The sequence below is a fragment of the Ailuropoda melanoleuca genome, chromosome 2 (assembly GCF_002007445.2).
Source record: "Ailuropoda melanoleuca isolate Jingjing chromosome 2, ASM200744v2, whole genome shotgun sequence".
NCBI classification, from domain to species: Eukaryota; Metazoa; Chordata; class Mammalia; order Carnivora; family Ursidae; genus Ailuropoda; species Ailuropoda melanoleuca.
Genome location: NC_048219.1, coordinates 173,377,373 through 173,396,636, shown reverse-complemented (window position 1 = coordinate 173,396,636; position 19,264 = coordinate 173,377,373). Strand labels below are relative to the sequence as shown.

Genomic DNA, 19,264 nt, shown 5'->3' with positions numbered 1-19,264 from the left:
TGAAGGTACCATTACTGTTCTGAGCAATCTTCAGAAAGTAGTCTCTGCTATAAGTGCAGCCTGTCAAAAAGTTATTTTAGTAATGTCCCAATCCACTACAAAAACCTGGAAGGAGGCGGTTGTTTTCTAATTCCAATAATCTGTGTCACGCCTTATGCTTTGTTATAACTCCAATTCCTTGGATTCCCCCGACCGCCTCCCCCCACCATCCCGATTTTATTCAATTATAAGGTTGAAATAATGGCAATTGTCTTTTTGGATCTAAAATTCTAGTGCGCTTTATTCCCTAAATAATTTTATGTGTAAATTAGGTGCTTAAGTAACCCTGTAGTACATCATCTAAAGAGCTATATTTAGTGTTCAGTTTATTAAAAAAAAAAAAAAAAGAGTCCGTGGCTGGGGGAATGCCCGGGTGTAGTTTAGCGGTGAGTGGAGCCAGGTGCACGACTCTCAGAAATGTTTTTATGTGTCCCTGGCCAACTATCTCTACACAAACCCCCGTTTATTTATTTGACTGCGCTACTGCAGAAGAGAGTTAACTCCTACGCCACTCAAACCAGCTTTGTACAGATTTAAAAATGCTTGAGCGGGCGGCTCCTCCTGATTTTTACCATAAAACGACCCAGCTGGATCCAAAGCAGATTTGTCACCCTATTTCAGAGCCTCTCGGGGGTCGTACAGAATTATGACTCTGGGTTTGAGCGCAGAGCACGTATGCAAGCAAAACCACGGAGTACAGATTTGGCAACTGTGACAAAGCTTTGTTAAAACTTGCCCCTGGGGCCGCAAGGCGGGAGGGTCTGAACTCAGCCAGGAGCCGGCGCAGCCCGAGCGCGGGCGGTAGGGCGTAATGCAGCCTGACTTTCCCCTCTCTTTGCTTTTCCTGTCATGGTAGTACAGAAATAGCAAAGGAAGGGCGGGAAGTCACCCGCCCGTATTTTTGTTTTTTTGTGTGTGCGTGCGCGCGCGCTCTCCCGCGCGCGTGTTTCCCGTTGGCAAGGGAAGAAGTAAGGAGGAAGCGAGAACGATCCGGAACCCACCCCCCGGGAGCCGCTGGGCCTCTGCAGCACGGTTCGGGCGTCGCGCTCCAGCCACTTCCAGAACGCTCGCAGCTGCCGCTGCAGGCCCCGCCCCCTGCCGGGGTTTCCCCACCGCCCGCGCTCATTTGCATGGCGCTTCCCCTCCCCCCGCTGCCATTGGCTGGCGTTGTGCCCCGCCCACTGCCCCTCCACCACGGCAGGGTTCCGTCCCCGAGCCGCCCGGAGCTGCGGGCAGCGGGCGGACTGTTAAACCGCGGCGGCGGCTGGGGCGGGAGGCGGGGCGCGCTCTGGAGACGAGTCAGCGGCGCCCCGGGTGGGGGGAGGCGGGCGGGCAGCTAGATCACCTCAGCAGCCCCCACCACGGCCGGACCGAAGGTGCGGCGGCGGAGGGGAGCCAGGGCGCCCCAGCAGGCGAGTGGCCGGCGTCTCAGCGGCGGGCTGAGGGGGGTGGGTCTCCTCTGCCGGGGACGGCTGCAGCGCGGGGAGGGGAGAGCGGAGAAGACCGCCGGGTGGACTTGCGGGCCAGGCAGCCGAATGGCAGCCCCTTCGCTTCCCGAATGCTATGGGCTGTTGGACTCCGGGTCCCGGCACAGGATCGCGCTTTAGGGCAGGGGTCGGACCGCAGCCAAATTTAAACGGCTAAACCTAACAGCCTTGGCAGAAGCTGAGGGGAGGGGAGAGAAGGAGTGGAGGGAGGGGTGGGGGCGGACCTAGGCGTGGTCACGTGGGGTCAGGGGAGGGGCTTGGCAGGCCTCCCTTTTGTTTTGGCTGGCGCGTGCGCAGACGGCAGAACACGTGGCCTCCTAGGCCCGCCCCTTGTTTTAGCGGCCGCGCCTTGTCGGGGTCGGTTGTGGTGTGGGCTGTTTTAGGGGCGCTCCGAAAGGGAGCTGTGTTGGATGTGACCCTTGTTTTATTTTATACTTTATTTCAGGCAACGTTGATTTGGTTTTTAGAATTAGATGGGGTGGAGAGGAATCTAGAGAATTATTGAGGAATGGTGTTTTCAAGTTTGCGTCGCTTCTTGGTGTTCCGAAGGGACCGACGTTGCTGGAAAATTTGAGGATATGTGGTGATTGGTAGCAAGAAATAGAAGGCTGTTTTCTGGTCATTAAAAAAAGGAAGAGGCTAGCTTTACATCCGAGAGAGAAGGCACTGGGATGGACCTTCTTGTCTTTCACTTTGAGAGGATTAGTTTTTGGTTGGTTCCCTGCCCGCTCTGCCGCGCAGATCCACTCCACCCTTTACCTCGGATCAGCTGTGAGGCGCGGCGCTGGGGGGTGGGGGTGTTGGAGATTGATTTATTTTTTTTAAACTAAGGGAAGCACATTCCTTTTTGATTCCCCAAACTTTAGTCAGCTGGTGAGATTTAAGACGGTAACTTCTTTCGTCTTATTCAGTTGGCATAACTTCGTGCTGAGTTTGGTTCTGTAGGAATGTTTTTAAAATACAGGATGGGGGAGTTTTGTTACCATCTAAACTTCAGTGAGATATTTACCAGTACTGCAGACAAAACTGACAGTGTTTTTGACTAGGTAAAAGTGGCTCTAAAAATAATTCACTATTGGAGAAAAACCTGGTGTTTTTGGAATGTAGATTGCTTGAAAAAGAGGTTTAGCATTGAGTGGTTTCTACTGTTTCCAATTCTTAACTGGCTGTTTCCTTGGGCAAGTCACAACCACTCTTTTTCTCAGTGTTTGTTTCGTCTTGTAAATAGTTTCATAATACCGTCCCTGCTTTAAGTGATTGTTATGAGAATTAAATACCTTGTGTTCAGTCTTGTAAATAGTTTCATAATACCGTCCCTGCTTTAAGTGATTGTTATGAGAATTAAATACCTTGTGTTCGTACTAGTAGTTTACAATCTTTACCAACACTGCAAAAATACAGAAATTGCTTAGTGACACGGTTTTATAGTAAAAGTCAATTTTTTTAAATATCCATCATACTGGAAGAGTATAAACTGAATGAATCATGAAATAGGATATATTTGAATATCTTCAAAATCTATTGTAGTAACTTATTATTTTTGATTCCCCCTCAGTTTCCACCTACTTAGATCAGTGTCATGGTTGCCATCATTTCTTTGTAGTTTTAATTTAGATAGATTATGGTTACTTTTCTTCCCCAGCACTTCTGAGTTTTTACATGAAATTTTTCTTAATCCAGGCCAATTCTATCACATTTATTTTTTACATTTATCTCTTGCCGTGTGAATCATATGTGCCTCTTCAAATAACAATTGCTATTTTCTTAAATAATTTTTTTTTTAGATTTTATTTATTTATTCGACAGAGATAGAGACAGCCAGCGAGAGAGGGAACACAAGCAGGGGGAGTGGGAGAGGAAGAAGCAGGCTCATAGCAGAGGAGCCTGATGTGGGGCTTGATCCAAGAACACCGGGATCACGCCCTGAGCCAAAGGCAGATGCTTAACTGCTGTGCCACCCAGGCGCCCCTATTTTCTTAAATAATCTTATAAAATAATTTGGTACGTTTGGTATGGTATGTTTTCATTTAATTCTGCCTCTTAAACGTTTCCATGTCATTAGTCTTTGAAAAATTATTTGGCTGCTTAAAATTATGTAACTATCATACTTAATTTTTTCCTGTTGGCAGATATTTGGGCTGTTTCTGATGTTTTGCTAACATCACCACAGACAATCGCGTTTTATGTAAATCTTTGAAATTTTTCCCCCCTTAGATTTGTAAAAGAAATTACTAGGTCAGAGTCTGGGGTTGTGTGTGTGTTAAGGCTCTTGAACATCACATTACCTTCCAGAATGTTTTATCAATTTATACTCATTTCGTGTATGAGCCAGCCTCACATTATGTCCTTGTTCATCATCTAGTGTTAGTATTGAAACAAAAAACCTTGCTTTAATTTGCATTAAATTTTTTCCCCTGCTTAAGTCTGTGGTATATCTATTTTCTTAACTTACTGTAAGGGGGTTCAAAGAGAAGAATGTATTTCTATTTGACATGCTGCAAATCACAATGTGGATGCTCAATGAATACCTGCCAGTCGGCTTGTTAATATTTACCTTTTTGACCTCTGGAAGATCAGGAAATGATGTCTTGCTTTTTTGTCTTTCTCAGTTTACCAGTATATTGTTGGCAATATACCATTATTGTTTGATTAATTAGAGTACTTCTCCCTTCAGATAGGGGCCTCACTGATCTCACGGTTGTCTGCTAAAAATGTCCAGTGACTTCTCATGTTCAACTGCTGCATTATCCAAAAAGTTCTGTCAAGTTTTTTTTATGCCATTTATCACGGTAAACTATTTCCTTTATTCATTTATCTATCTTGTATGGAATTCACTTACAGATTTCACTTTGATCATTCTAGATTCAGATGTAGCCTTTTCTGTGTTTTTTTAAGCCTACTGTCTAAAGTTCCTTTGTTTTATTATTCACATGGTTCCTGATAGTCTACCTATTACTGCCTTAAACATCTTTTACTGCCTTTAACCTACCACATAAGCCTTATATGTCATCTGTAATGTTTATTTTCCTTTATTCAATTATTTTCCTCTCATGTCCCTTTACATTGGTCTGTACAGTTTCAGATCGTAAAGGATGCAGAAAGCTGTTTCTTTCGGGTTTAGAATTGTGTTTAGGATTGTTTACCAGTAGGGTTTCACGAGTTATAAAGTGCAAGGAGTGGGGTCCTTGCAACAGAAGTGACAGGTCGTAGGGAATTAGCAACCAATTCACTGACTTTAAAGTGTATCATCTTATACCTCTACCCTAAAAGTCCTGACTGCATTATGGCGCTATCAGGGAATACTGTACATAGGGATGACCCTGAATCATCAGTACAGTCTTACATTGCTTTCCATATGTTCAATTTCAAAAGGCAAGGAAGGTGTATCATTTCCACAAGATTTATATTTGTTTTTCCTTTTAAATGTTGTCTTAAGAGATTTCAGTGAACTGGGCTCTATATTGCATGTAGGATAAATAACCAGCAAATGTTAATAAAAATATAATACTGTACTTGCCTGTGGACAGTATATAATGAAAACCTGAAGACAATTAATGGAAGTCTTTAATACTTGATAATATGTTAAGTTTCTAGAAGCATATTTTATTTCTGTATGGATGTGACAGTTCTCTATTGCAGAATTGGGAGAAAATGCATTCATTTATAATATTGAGGTTTTGTTAATATTTGTAATGAACTTTATATTTATTGTCTGGTTTTGGTCCTGTAAGACCAAGAATTCTCAAGCATGTTTTTCAAAGTAATTTTTAAAAAAATTTATGTGTGGATCATTAATCATTGTCTAGCAACATGAAATTAAATTGGAGCAAATATGATAGTACACTTCTAAATGTAAATTTATGGATCCAAACAGATGTACACAAAAAAACAACTCTTCATTTATATTCCTATGAGTCATGCCCTTATAACTGAATAGTAATAATTCTGCTTGAAGTATGATCTGTTTGATGTATTATGTGGCCACCCAAGTGGCTTTATCTTTAATTAAATTCCTTTAGTGTTCAAAGAGAATTCCTTTTTAGGGATAGTTTTCAAAGTGTAAGAAGTTCTTGCTGTAAACATTACTGAGTACAAAGTACTGAGCCAACTGTACCCTGGTCATGCCAATTACTGCCGTGTTTTCTGCTGTAAATTGAAAATGCCCATATTTAACAAAGAAATCTTGAAAACATGACACTGTATTTTGTATTTATACCTTCCATTCCTAAATTTTTGAGGAGTAAAATTGTACCAGTGTAAACTCTTTCTCCTTACTTCTATTGTTTTAATTAGATTTTTCCTTTATGAGTTACAAATTAAAAATTCGAGTGTTATATTTTAGTAATGTTTGAAAGAGCTTCTCATACTTTGCTAAGAGAAATTGTCTTTTTTCCTATTCTTTCTCTGACCGTTATTCTAATGGATCAGCTGTCTGAAACACATTAAAATTGTAACTGTGGAAATAATTTAATATTTGTCCCTACTTCAGTCTTCTTCCCTCTTTCAAAATGCTGTTGGTAGTTTTTACTGTCTAAAACTTAAGGATGAATCAATCTGCCTTATTTGTGATAATGTAATTCCTAGTTCATGTTACTACATTTAAGAGAATTGGGATTATCCAGATTCCAGTTGAAAGAGTAAATTTAATGTTCAGAGTGGATTTGAATAGTATTTTCCACGGACTATATGGAATATATATATATACACATGTGGTAGAATATAAATCATAGCTAAAATCTGGAGCAGTACTATAGGGGGTGAAAAATCAGACTTGGCCTTTAATTTTTAATGTTCATTTTCAGGAGGAAGGGTAGTTCTTATCTAAATTACCTTGATTATCAGTTTCAATTCTGAAGATAGACTAGATTAGCAAACTTTTAATTTTTTTTTTAGACTGTATGCCAGAAATTATTTGGTATATATGACATATATATCGTAAAGACCTAATTTTAGTGTTGGGATCAACTCAGTAATTATTGACATTGTAATTATCTCACTATGTACATACAATTTTTGAGGGATGACATAATATTTACTGTATCTCATGATGTCTCCAGGACCATTTTACATTTAAGTAATGCTAAATTTTTATTAAAGATTATGTCACTAATGGAAACATTTTGTAGACATCAGGGCAAAGCTTTTTATTTGTGGTAACATAAAAACTAATTTCCTTAATTCACAATGAATGTGTTGGATTAGATTGTAGACCAAAAATTAGAATATTTGATGTAGACTTTTTACTGAACTAATTTGATTTATATAATAATGAAGTTTAATATGGACAAAAACAAAAAGTTTTGATTATTTGTAGTTTTTAAATGTTTATTATTTAAAGGCATAAACTTTGGCTTGCCTGGCTTCAGTTTTCTCTCTGGTTGTATTTTTGTGAGACTTCTAAGAAAAAAGGATATGTAGTGAGATCTGGACTGTTCACTGTAAGGGTATATACTTGTGGATTGTCTGTAAAAGATTTATAACAGATTAGTTTTTGGTTTTGTTTTTTCCACCCTCAAAATTTCTGGGCTGTGGATGTGCTAAAGAATTTTTTAATTAATTAAAACTGGAATGTAAGTTGAAAACTTTATTGTAAAAGCAGAAGTGAAGTTCATGCTCAGGAAATATAGTTGATTTTTGGATTATCAAGAACATGTGCTTCTTGACAGATAATTAGGATAATCTGACTAATTCCTTTCTTTGAGAAGGTGCTGATATGGTTGGTTTCTTAGCTTGCCGATCCTGTTGATTCTGTTGATTTAATATGTTAGTTCTGTATTTGTGGCCAAAAGGAGTTTAGTTTTTCTCAGTTTTATCCATTACAGGTTCTTTGAAGTCCTATATATTAAACTCTTAGAAGAGTTGGACCTGTTTTGTCTGAGTGTCTTGGGTGTATGTAAAATAAATGGTGCCTGGAGTAAATACAGTATTTTAGCAGCTAGTAAGAAATTTCTTAGATTTAGCTAAGATCCAAATACTTTTTGCACCACATAGTTATGTGCACGATTAGAAACTGAATAATTAGAAACCAGAATAATTAGAAACTAAATATTCATAAGATCAAGATGCTGCTTTGAAAGCTTTTTAAGGATTTGTTTTTTCCATATTTTTGAACATTCTGAAATATTATAGGTGCCTAAAAATACAAAACAATATGTTTGGCTAAGAACTTTGGGGACTGATATTTTAGTTAATGGTTGATTCCTGTTTACTTAGGGAGACTATATACTTTATACTTTGTACTGTCCAGTACAGTAGTCCTTAACCACATGTGACTATCAAGCACTTGGAATGTGGTTAGTCCAAATTGAGTTTGTTAAATGTAAAAAACACTGGATTTTGTGATTTAGCACACATACAAAACAGAAAATATCTCATCGAAATATTTTTTATTGATTACAGGTTGAAATAATGTTTTAATAAATTAAAATTAATTTTGTGTTTCTTTTTTACTTTTTAAAATATGTCTAGTAGATTTAAAATTAAGTGTGTAACTCACATCATATTTCGATTGCACAGCAGTGTTCTATACTAATATTTCCTAACCTTAAGACTCCTTTCATAATAAAGTATCTCATGAACCTCCTTCCTAGACATTTTAAAAATAGTTGACCCTTGAATAATGTGGGAGTTAGGTGTGTTGACCCCACCCATGCAGTCGAAAATCTATATATAACATTTGACTCCCCCCAAAACGTAGCTACTAATAGCCTACTGTTGACTGGAAGCCTTACCTATAACACAAACAGCTGATTAACGCATATTTTGTATGTTATGTGTATTATATACTCTATTCGAACAATAAAATATGCTAGAGAAAAGAATGTGATTTAGTCATAAAAGAAAATGCATTTACAGTACTGTTTTGTATTTATTGAAAAAAAATCTACATATAAGTGGACCTACACAATTCAAACCCATGTTTTTTAAGGGTCGAGTGTAATTTTGTTATTTTTGATGCTATTTATTGAAGAAATATTTTCTAAGGGCCTGCTTGCTATATGCCAAACTGTTCTAGGATACAGCACTGAGTGAAAGCATTCAAATCCTGCCTTCATGTGGCTTTCATTTTAATGGGAAAAATACATGATAAACGATTTTTAGTAATAGATTTTAGATGAACTATTATTTGTTGTAAGTATGCTATTAGTTATTGTACAGAATTTATGTAATACAATTTTAATACAGTGCTTCATTTATCCAGTGATATATACTATTTAATTTACTTTTGGCATTTGTCTTGTTTGTGTTCTCTGAACTTTCTGGATCTGTGGTTTGATGTCTGACATTAATTTGGTGAAGTTCTCAGTTATGCTTCAAATATTTCTTCTTTTTTGTCTTCAACATCTGGTATTCCCATTAAATGTAAACACATTTTGTAGTTGTCCCACAGTTCTTGGGTATTCTCTTCTGGCTTTTTTTGTTTGTGCCTTTTTCTCTTTACTTTTTTTACTTTTGCAAGTTTCTGTTGACATATCCTCAAGCTCAGAGATTCTCTTTAGCCATGTCCAATCTACTATGAGTCCATCGAAGGCATTCTTATTTTTGTTACAGTGGTATTGATCTCTAGCTAATTCCTTTTTTGATTCTTAGAATTTCCATCTCTTTGCTTATATTATGTATCTATTCTTGTATGTTGTCTACTTTTTCCATTAGAAGCCTCGGCAAATTAATTAAACTTGTTTAAGTTCTTTTAAATTTACGGTTTCATGATTCCAACATTCCTGCCATATCTCAGTCTGGTTCTCATGCTTGCTCTGTCTCTTCAAACTGTGTTTTTTACCTTTTAGTATGCCTTGTAATTTCTTGTTGAAAAAGAGGACATGATGCACTGAATAAAAGGGACTCCAGTGAATAGGCCTTTAGTAAGATGTTGGGGAACCATTTGTTGTTTTGTTTTGTCTTGTTTTTTTTTTTTTTTTTTAAAGATTTATTTATTTATTTTTAGAGAGAACATGAGTCAGGGGAGAGGAAGAGGGAGAGAGTCCCAAGCAGATTCCTGGCTGAGTGCAGAGCCTGACATGGGGTTTAGTCTCACAACCCTGAAATCATGAGATCATGACCTGAGCCAAAATCAAGAGCCAGATGCTTAACTGACTGGCCACCTGGGTGTCCCATTGGGGAAGCATTCTGTAGTCTGATGATTAGGCCTGTCTTTTAGGAAGACTGTGCCCCTGGGCTGTGAACTGCACAAATGCTTCTTAGTTTTTTTTCCCCTCTTAGGTAGGACAGGATGGCTAGAGGGGGCTGGCGTTGGCTGTTACTTTAATTCACTTTTAGCTAAGAAAAAGCAAGGCTTTTGAACAGATTGCTTAGAAAGTAATATATCATGTGTCACTTTGTTATCCATATTTTATTTGACTTCACTGTAGCATTTGATAGAGGTGCCCCTTTTTTCTTTATGTGCTTTTTTAAAATTTTTTAATTTTTTTTAAAGATTTTATTTATTTATTCGACAGAGATAGAGACAGCGAGAGAGGGAACACAAGCAGGGGGAGTGGGAGAGGAAGAAGCAGGCTCATAGCAGAAGAGCCTGATGTGGGGCTCGATCCCATAATGCCGGGATCACGCCCTGAGCCAAAGGCAGACGCTTAACCGCTGTGCCACCCAGGCGCCCCTCTTTATGTGCTTTTAAATACTTTGATATCTCAGTTGCCATACACTCTGGAATTTTCTTCTCATTGAGTGAACTTTTCAGCTCATATTCTTTGGTAGTTCTTCTTCCTTTACCTCTCCCAAATTGTGAATGAATCCTAGGGCTCCATCCTGGGCTTCTTTTTCTTCTTTGCCTATACTCTCTCCCTAGATAAACACTTCTGGTCCTTTTTTTTTTTTTTTTTTTTTAAAGATTTATTTATTTATTTATTTGACAGAGATAGAGACAGCCAGCGAGAGAGGGAACACAAGCAGGGGGAGTGGGAGAGGAAGAAGCAGGCTCACAGCAGAGGAGCCTGACGTGGGGCTCGATCCCATAACGCCGGGATCACGCCCTGAGTTGAAGGCAGACGCTTAACGACTGTGCCACCCAGGCGCCCCTCTTCTGGTCCTTTGGCTTCAAATACTATTTATAGCCAGTGACTCCCAAAAATGATATCTCTGTGAATTCTTTCTTGAACTCTAGACTTATTTATCTGACTCCTTCCACTTGGATGGTTAATAGGTACCTCAAAATCGTCATATCCCAAACAGAACTTTTTATTTTTCTCCCTTGACCTTCTGTCCCCTCGAGTCTGCTCCATTTCAGAAAATAGCATCACTGACTACTCAGTTGCTCAACCCCAAAATCAAAGAACCATAGTTAATTGCTTCCTTTACCTTAGGGCCCATAAAATCTTGGCTGTCAAAAGTTTTGTCAGTTCTACCTTGAAATGTATCTTAGATTTATCCGTTTTCATTTCTACTACTACCTCACTAGTCCCAAGCCACTGGTACCATCTCTTGTTTAACTTACTTCCAGTAGCTTTTACTTGGTCTCCCTGCTTTTCTTGGAAGCCATTTCCATTCTTTCTCCTATACAAACCTTTTCTTTGTAGAACAGCTAGAGTAATTTTTTGAAAATAAAAATGTAAATTAGATCATGTTACTACCTTATCCAAATACCTTTAGTGGTTTTCCTTTGACTTAACGTAAAATGTCTCGGCAAACCATTTGCCTCTCTGATCTTATTTCCTCTTATTTTGTCTCTCTGGCTCATTATGTTCTAGATGTGTTTGTTATTTTTGTTCCACAAAAACATCAAAATTATTCCTGCTTTAAAGCATTTTATTAGTTGGCTTTTTTCCTTAGGAGACTCTTACCTCCAAATCTTGGTTGGTTGGTTATTGTCATTTGAGATTTCAGAGTAGATGTCACCAACTCCAAGGCCTTAGTTCATCTACAAATCTAAAGTAACTCCTATCCCAATGTTGACGTGCTGTATCACTGGTTAGTTTTTTTATAAGAACACCAAGGAACCCTTATTTATTTGGTATTTTTTTATTTGTTTACTCTCTACCATTTGCTAGAATGTAAGCTCTGTGAGAGTAGAAACCTCATCTTTAATGTTTACTGTCATCTTTCTAGTAACTAAGATGGTGTTTGTTACATTTACTCAGTAAATAAGTATTAACTGAATTGTTGAATGTTTGGTTTTATATTGAATATATATTAAATGGAGGTTAAAAATCTAGCTTCTACCAAAAATAGACAAAACTATATTTATGACTCAAGGTTGGCCATTTCTTCATCTTCTGCTTTTCGAAAGTCAATTTGTCTATTTCTTTTTTTAAACTTGTTTATTTCTGTAATTTTTGGAAAGTTTTCATTTTGTTTTTAAAAGATGAAATAGGTTTTCAGCTGCCATTCACAAGCACTTCTCTATAAATAACATGTTGTGGTGTGGATAGTCTTTATACTCAAATGAAAACCAGATGACTTTACTTGTAGCTAGATATTCTTACTGTCTTGTTTTTTTAAGTTGGCTTCTCAAATACTGGAGACACCTGTAAGTGCTATAAAATAATTGTGATCATGTGGAGTACACTTTATAGAACTAATGGAATTAATTTTTTTTAATGTGTTGACATTTTTTATATTTGGTATTTGTAAGCCTTTAAAAATTTTTAGGCCATTTTTTTCCTTAAAAAAGAAAAAAAAAATCAGCCATCATTAAAACTCTGTACAAATATAACAAACATTAGAAATAGATTCCGTTCCAAAATAGTTACAAGAGAATTATGGTTTTACGGTCCACAGCAGCACATCCTATAATATGTACTCCCAAGGGGGGAAAAGCTACAATATGTTGAACACTTGACTGCCACCCACAGTCTAAAAACTCAAGAACATGGACTTTTGAGGCACATCAACATCAGTCACCAAAACTTGTTTTGCTTACTGTTGAGGTGAATTTGCAGAATTCATCATTTTATGCTCTACATCAGTATTCCTTATGCATTCTGCTTCTAACCAGTTGTCCATTATGCATAAAAATGAAATGATAAGTGATCGAAAATAACTACAGTTTCAAACTGTGTAATGGTTGAAGCCCTTATTTAGAGTTAACCTGAATGGTTGGTAAACACATTATCTTTCAGGAGTATGCACATTTGATTTCTACTAACTTGAACATATATCTTCTGCATAAATTGTTATGTTTTAAATAGTTATCTTTAGTACTTAATTTTGAGGAAGTTTATCAATTTTATGAATAATGTTTTTGGTGTCCTATCTAAAAAAATCTTTGTCTAACCCAGGATCATAAAGATTTTTTTTCCTGTGTATTTTTCTAGAAGTTTTATGGTTTTAAGTTTAACTTTTAGGTCTATGATCCATTCTGATGGATGTGACCCTTTTAATATAAGGTATATCTTTATGGGTTAAGTTTCAGTGTTTTGCTATGGCCGTCTTATAGTTCTAGACCTTTTGTTTAAAATTAGTCTTTTTACATTGAATTGCCATTACATCTTTGTCAAAAATCAGTTGACCATATGTGTGCTGGTTTTTTTGGAGCTCTCTATGCTTTCTGTTGATTTTATGTCATTCTTTTGCCAGTGCCACATTTATAGTAGATAGGTAGTTTGAGTCCTTCAGCTTTGTTCTTGTTCTTGTTTTGGTTTCTAGTCCCTTGCTTTTTTCATATGATTTTTTTTATGATTTTATTTATTTATTTGTCAGAGAGAGAGAGAGTGAGCACAAGCCAGAGGAGTGGCAGGCAGAAGGAGAAGCAGGCTCCCTGCTGAACAAGGACCCCAATGTGGGACTCCATCCCAGGACCCTGGGATCATAATCTGAGCCGGAGGCAGATGCTTAACTGGCTGAGCCACCCAGGTGTCCTTCCATATGAATTTTTGAATCAGCTTGTTATTAATCAGCAAAAAATTTTGCCAAGATTTTGATTGGGATTGTGTTGAATCTATAGATCAGTTTTTTTAAGAAGAATCAACATTGTAACTATATTGAGTAATCTAATCCATGAACACAGTGTATCACTCCATTTAGGGTGTTCCTTGTTTCTTTTCATCCAGTTTTTCATTTTAGAAATGCAAATGATGTTTGTATCTTGACCTTGTATCTGCTACCTTAGTAAACTCATTAGATCTAGAAGCTTTTTTTAAAAAATAGATCCCTTGTGATTTTCTATGTAGAAAATAGTTTCATCTGTGAATAGAAACAATTTTACTTTTTCCTTTCCAATCTGTACACTTTTTCTTTTTTCTTCATCTATTCCATTGTGTAAGACCTCAGTATGATGGTGAATAGGAGTGGTGAGAATAGATACCTTGTCTCATTACCAGTCATTGGGCAAAGGCATCTGTCTTTCATCATTAATTGTAAAGTATCTTTAGGCTTTTGTGCAGATGCTCTTTAAGCAGTTTTCTTTCTTTTCCTAATCTGAGGGTTTTTTTCCCTAGTCATGAATGAATATTATGTTTTATCAAATGCTTTTTCTTCACCTATTAAGATCATATGTTTTCTCTTTCTTTCTTTTTTTTTTTTTTAAGATTTTGTTTATTTGTGAGAGAGAGCGCACAAGCAGGGGGAGCAGCAGGCAGAGGGAGAAGTAGGCTTCCCACTGACCAAGGAGCCCGATGTGGGACTCAATCCCAGGACCCTGGGATCATGACCTGAGCCGAAGGCAGACGCTTAACTGAGCCACCCAGGCATCCCTATATTTTCTTTTTTAATCTTTTAATATGGTGAATACCAATGATTATTTATTTATTTATTTATTTTAAGAGAGAGTGAGCAAATGTGGGGGTGTGGGGGTGTTGGGAGGAGGGACGGGCAGAGGGAGAGGGAGAGAGAATCTTAAGCAGGCTCCACGCTTAGCGCAGAGCTGGACGCAGGGCTCAATCTCAGAACCCTGAGATCACAACCTGAACCAAAATCAAGTCAGTCCCTTAACTGACTGAGCCACCCATGTGCCGCAATGATTGATTTTTTAAAATAATATTGAGCCACAGTCGGTCGAGTGGCTGAGTCTTGATTTTGACTCAGGTCATGATCTCAAGGTCCTGGGATCAGTGCCCGTGTTGGGCTCTGTGTTCAGTGGGGAGTTGGCTTCAGGATTCTCTCTCTCCTTCTGCCCCTCCCCCTGTTCATTCCCTCTCTTTCTCTCCAAAATAAATAAATCTTAAAAAAAAAAAAAAGATTAAAAATATTGAGCCAGTATGGGTGCCTGGGTGGCTCAGTTGTTAAGCATCTCCTTTTGGTTCAGGTCATAATCCCAGCATCCTGGGATCGAGCCCCACATCAGGCTCTCTGCTCAGTGGGGAGCCTGCTTCTTTTTTCAGCTCCCCCGTGCTTGTGTTCCATCTCTTGCTATCTCTCTCTGTCAAATAAATAAATAAAATCTTTAAAAAAAAATACTGAGCCAGTATATACTAATGGAAAACCACATTTGGTTGTGAGACATTATTTTTATATATTGCTTTGTTTGTAATATTTATTTTAAAAATAATAATTGAAATAGGTGTTATAATTTATTACTACCTAAATCTTGGAATCCTGACTCACTTGTTCCTTAATTCAATCAACAAATACCTGACAATTATTGAATACCAGGCATTGTGATAAATGCTGCCAGTTGGAACCTTGACCAAAATATAGGTCTGCCCTTAAAGTAAGTTCTTCACTAGATTGTAACAAAATACCAGATTGTGAATATCAGGAACAGTAAGCATTATAGGGGAATGGAGTCTTATGAATTGAGTGGCTAAAGCTATTTTACATGTATTAGTCAAGCCAAGACTCTGAAGAGGGGATTGTAGAGCAGAAATATGAATGAATTGAGGGAGCCAGCCATCTTAGCTGTGGAAAATTGTTCCAGGCTGAGAGAATTGCAAGTACAATTTTCAAGAATAGCACAGAGGCCAGTGTTGCTGGAGTAGTAATGCATGAAAAGAGATGTAGAATATGATATAATCAGGGACCTGATAATGTAGAACTTTGTAGGCCCTGGAAAGGGCGACTTTGAATTTTATTCTGAACATAATGGTAACCACTTATTTATTCATCAGGTATTTACTGAATATCTGCCATATGTCAGATACTTTTTCACGTTGATGGTAAACAAGCATACTTTGGAGATACCATGTGTTCAGTTGTAGACTACCAAAACAAAACAAATATTGCAATAAAGCGAGTCAAATGAATTTTTTTGCTTCCCAGTGCATATAAAAGTCATGTTTACATTATACTGTGGTCTATTAATTATACAATAGCATTATGTCTGAAAAAAACAATATACAGTTGACTTTTGAACAACATAGCTTTGAACCCTCTGGGTCTACTTATACACAGATTTTTTTCAATAAATATAGTGCTGTAAATGTATTTTCTCATAGGATTTTCTTAACATTTTCTTTTCTCTAGCTTTAGTGTAAGAATGCATTATATAATACATATAACAGAAAATATGTGTTATTTGTTTATATCATTGGTAAGGCTTCTAGTAGTTAAGTTTTGGAGGAGTTAGATTTATATATGGATTTTCAACTGTGTTGGTGGTTGGCACCCCTAATCCCTGCATTGTTGAAGTGTCAACTGTACATACCTTAATTTAAAAAGTTTGTTGCTAAAAACTGTCATCTGAGCTTTCAGTGAGTCATAATCACTAATCAAGATCACCATTATAAATATATTAATAATGAAAAAGTTTGAAATATTGTGAGAATTACCAAAATGTGACACAGAGACATGAAGTAAGCATATGCTGTTGGAAAAACGACATCAACAGACTTGCTTGATGCAGGGTGGCACATTCAATTTGTAAAAAAAATGCACTATCTGCAAAGTGCTGTAAAGTGAAGTGCAATAAAATGAGGGATGCCTGTAGTGGTTAATGAAATAGTCGAAAATCCAAGCCTTCATAGATCTTTAGAAATGTTAGTGGTAAGTGTAGTGTATGTAATATGGAGGCAGTCAGAAATGGTAGAGTTTAGAATAATCAATTAGGATATATTGTTATATGTAATAATCACATATTTAAGTAACTTTAAAAATTGGGATAATGCACTTATGTTTAATGATGAAACTAAACATTAAGTGGAGTTTATTCCAGGGATACCAGGGTGGTTCAATATTTACAAATCAATCACCATGATACATCGCATAAAATAAAGACTATATGAACATAATTTAATCTCTTATTTATAAGAGACATCTGTTTTCATGAGTTTCTTTTGGTTGCAGTGAAGAAGGACACAGGCTGAGAGTTTTTATAAGGATACACTTGGGAATACAATATAGAGGAACTTCATGGAAATCCTCGAGTTGGAACTGTGGAATGAGTGGGCTTTCCAGAGACTAGAACCCAAAAGTCTTGACATCCAAGTGTATTAGTTATCTATTGCTATGTAACAAATTAGCCCCCAATTTAATGTCTATTTCACAGCTTCTGTGGGTCAGGAATCTAAGCATGGCTTAGCTGGGTGCTTCTGGCTTGAGATATCACACAAGGCTGCAATCAGTGTGTTGTCTGGGGCTTCCGTCATCTGAAGGCTTGACTGGGGAAGGATCTGCTTCTCAGATTACTCACATAACTTTTGTCAGGCTTTAGGTAGTTGCTGTATGTTGGCTGGAGACATGAATTCTTTCCTATGTGGGTCTTCCAGCTCACAGCATGGCAGCTGGCATCCCAGAGTGAGAGAGGGTGACAAGATTGAAGCTATATTCTCTTTGTAACCTAATCTCAGAAGTGATATCCCATCACCTTTCCTGAATTCTGTTTGTTAGAAGCAAGTCAGCAAATCCAATCCATTCTCAAGAGGAAAGGATTACACAAGGGCATGAATACCAGGATATGGGGATTATTAAGATCATTTTAGAAACTGCCTATCATACCAAGTAAGCCCTAGAGATCTCACCGGAGTGTTTTTGTGTATGTTTTATTCTAGTTCTTTACCATAAATGCCCCAAAGCCAGTCTAAATGTACATTTTTTTGCTACCAATTATAGTTCTTAACTATTAATCTTTATTTACTTATTTTTCCTCTTATTTTTAGTTTTCCCTTATATTTAGTTTATCCAGGGCCTATGATGAACTGTGCTGCCTCATGATATTTTATCTTCTGCCCCTGCTGCTAGTCACTTTGAATATGTTCCTAGCACCTTGTTCAAATTTATGAGAGAAAAGGTGGCTAGGGAGGGGATAAAGTATAGTATCTTTTGAATATGCCTATCTCATCTGTGATTAACACAGTTTTTCTTAGAAAGCAGTGTAGATATCTAAATACTATTGTAGATGTTTACTGAGTAGAAGATAATAGAATATTTCTCATAAAATTAGAAAACTTTGAGATATACAGACTTTGGGGAGAGAATTATACAGAAATCTCTATATTTTTTTGAGACATTACACAGTAAAGTATAAAAAAGGCAAACATCTCTATATATTTTTGTGTCAGTCCTTGACACGTCATGGGGCTTGAACTCATGACCTCGAGATCAAGAGTTGCATGCTTTACTGATTGAGCCATCCAGGCACCTCCAAACATCTATATTTTTATCACACAGAATTAACAACCATTAACATTTGTTCATTTTGTATTTAAGTCTTTTCCCCCCCAGGTAATAAAGTTTGTAGTTGAAACTCAGCTCCTCTTAAACCACCACTCTTAGTTCTCATGGAACTTACCTGATGTGCAACTACTTTTACAGATTGGGTGGGTATTTTTCTGGTTCATTTTTTATTCTTGTAAATGCATAAACACACACACACACACATACATATATGTGGTGTGGTCTTGTGTTTCTATTTTTTTTCCCAAATCAGTACAACTTTTATTGAATCTTTGACATATCACAAATAAGTATGAAAAATCATCCATTATCTTGCTGTTCCTGTAGCTGGACAGTTTAAGATCTTATTCATCACCCTGCTGAATTGTTCCTTTTTCAGAGCATAGAAAACATCCAAAAATTTTCTGTATCTTTGTTTTTAACTGTTGTGGCTTGCTGAATTTAAGCAGCTGAGTTTGATACAAATTCAGTGTCACTTTCTTCAAGAATTAACTCATCTTCCTGGACTTGATATACTGAACAAGAAACACCTGGCTTCATCCAAACCCTGAGGATGTATTTTCACCCATGAAATTTTCAATTTCGACAGGAGAACCATTCTTCTGATTAACAATGTTGATGGGGAAGTGGGCATACACAGACCTCATCTTGTGATGGAAGTTCAGTGTAATGCCCTTGATCATGTTCTGTACATGACTATAGGTAGTGTGAATAGTTGCCAGTTCTTTTTATTTCCCCACCATTTGTCATCTTGGAACCTCTTCTTTTTCTTTCCAAGGAGATAGAGTTGTTTTTTTTTTTAATTTTTAAAAGATTTTATTTATTTGGGAGAGAATGAGCGGTGGGGAGGGACAGAAGGAGAGTGAGAGAGAAGCAATCTCCCTGCTGAGCAGGGAGCCTGATGTGGGACTGAATCCTGGGACTTGGAGACCATGGCCTGAGCCGAAGGCAGGCACTTAACTGACTGAGCCACCCAGGCACCCTGAGATTGAGTTCTGCACTGATGCTCTGGGACCGTTCACAATAACAGTGTGTCCCTTCAGAGTGATGTTGACATTTTCTGGAATGTTGACAGTCTGCTGAGAATAGTCTTCATTCTCACAGTAGATGGAGCAAAGAGAGCTTGTGTTTGTATTTTATTTGGTAGCATACTGTACCATTAAAAAAAATGTTTATTCTTTTTGAGTTTTGTCCATATTTGAATATATATAGATTTAGGTCATTCTTTTTAACTTCTG

At 37.4% G+C, this 19,264-nt stretch overlaps 1 protein-coding gene across 6 annotated transcripts in view; it reads left to right on the top strand.

Moving 5' to 3' along the window:
- The first annotated feature begins 1,259 nt into the window (after positions 1-1,259).
- KANSL1L (KAT8 regulatory NSL complex subunit 1 like) overlaps positions 1,260-19,264 on the top strand; it is a 162,674-nt gene continuing 144,669 nt past the window's right edge. For 3 of the 6 annotated variants that reach the window (XM_034655104.1, XM_034655103.1, XM_034655101.1), the window contains exon 1: positions 1,260-1,451. The gene's annotated coding sequence lies outside the window, so the exon portion shown is untranslated. Of the gene's footprint in view, positions 1,452-4,200; positions 4,316-18,059; positions 18,170-19,264 lie in introns of those variants that run through there. The other 3 variants (XM_019802906.2, XM_034655102.1, XM_019802907.2) reach the window with 3 other exon arrangements.